This window comes from Odontomachus brunneus, unplaced genomic scaffold (genome assembly GCF_010583005.1).
Source record: "Odontomachus brunneus isolate Ranch 3 - 2012 unplaced genomic scaffold, Obru_v1 Obru_scaffold_163, whole genome shotgun sequence".
NCBI lineage: Eukaryota > Metazoa > Arthropoda > Insecta > Hymenoptera > Formicidae > Odontomachus > Odontomachus brunneus.
Window position 1 is genome coordinate 221,305 of NW_022639613.1, and position 270 is coordinate 221,574.

Consider the following 270-nt stretch of genomic DNA (forward strand, 5'->3'; position numbering starts at 1 on the left):
ATCGGTAAATATTTTAAAGGACATAATAACAATTACAATGCAATTAATATTGATACAATTTTTATAACTAATTAAATTTAAATATAACGTGCTCGCAAAAGAGAGAGAAAGAAGGAATATTCTCTCTCTTTTGCGAACACGTTGTATGTTAAAGTTTGATAAGTTTGATAGTTATACAATATTGTATCAATATTAATCGTATTTTGATTGTTGTTACGTCCTTTGAAACATATACCGACAAATATATCATTATATTTTTAAACGCTATAA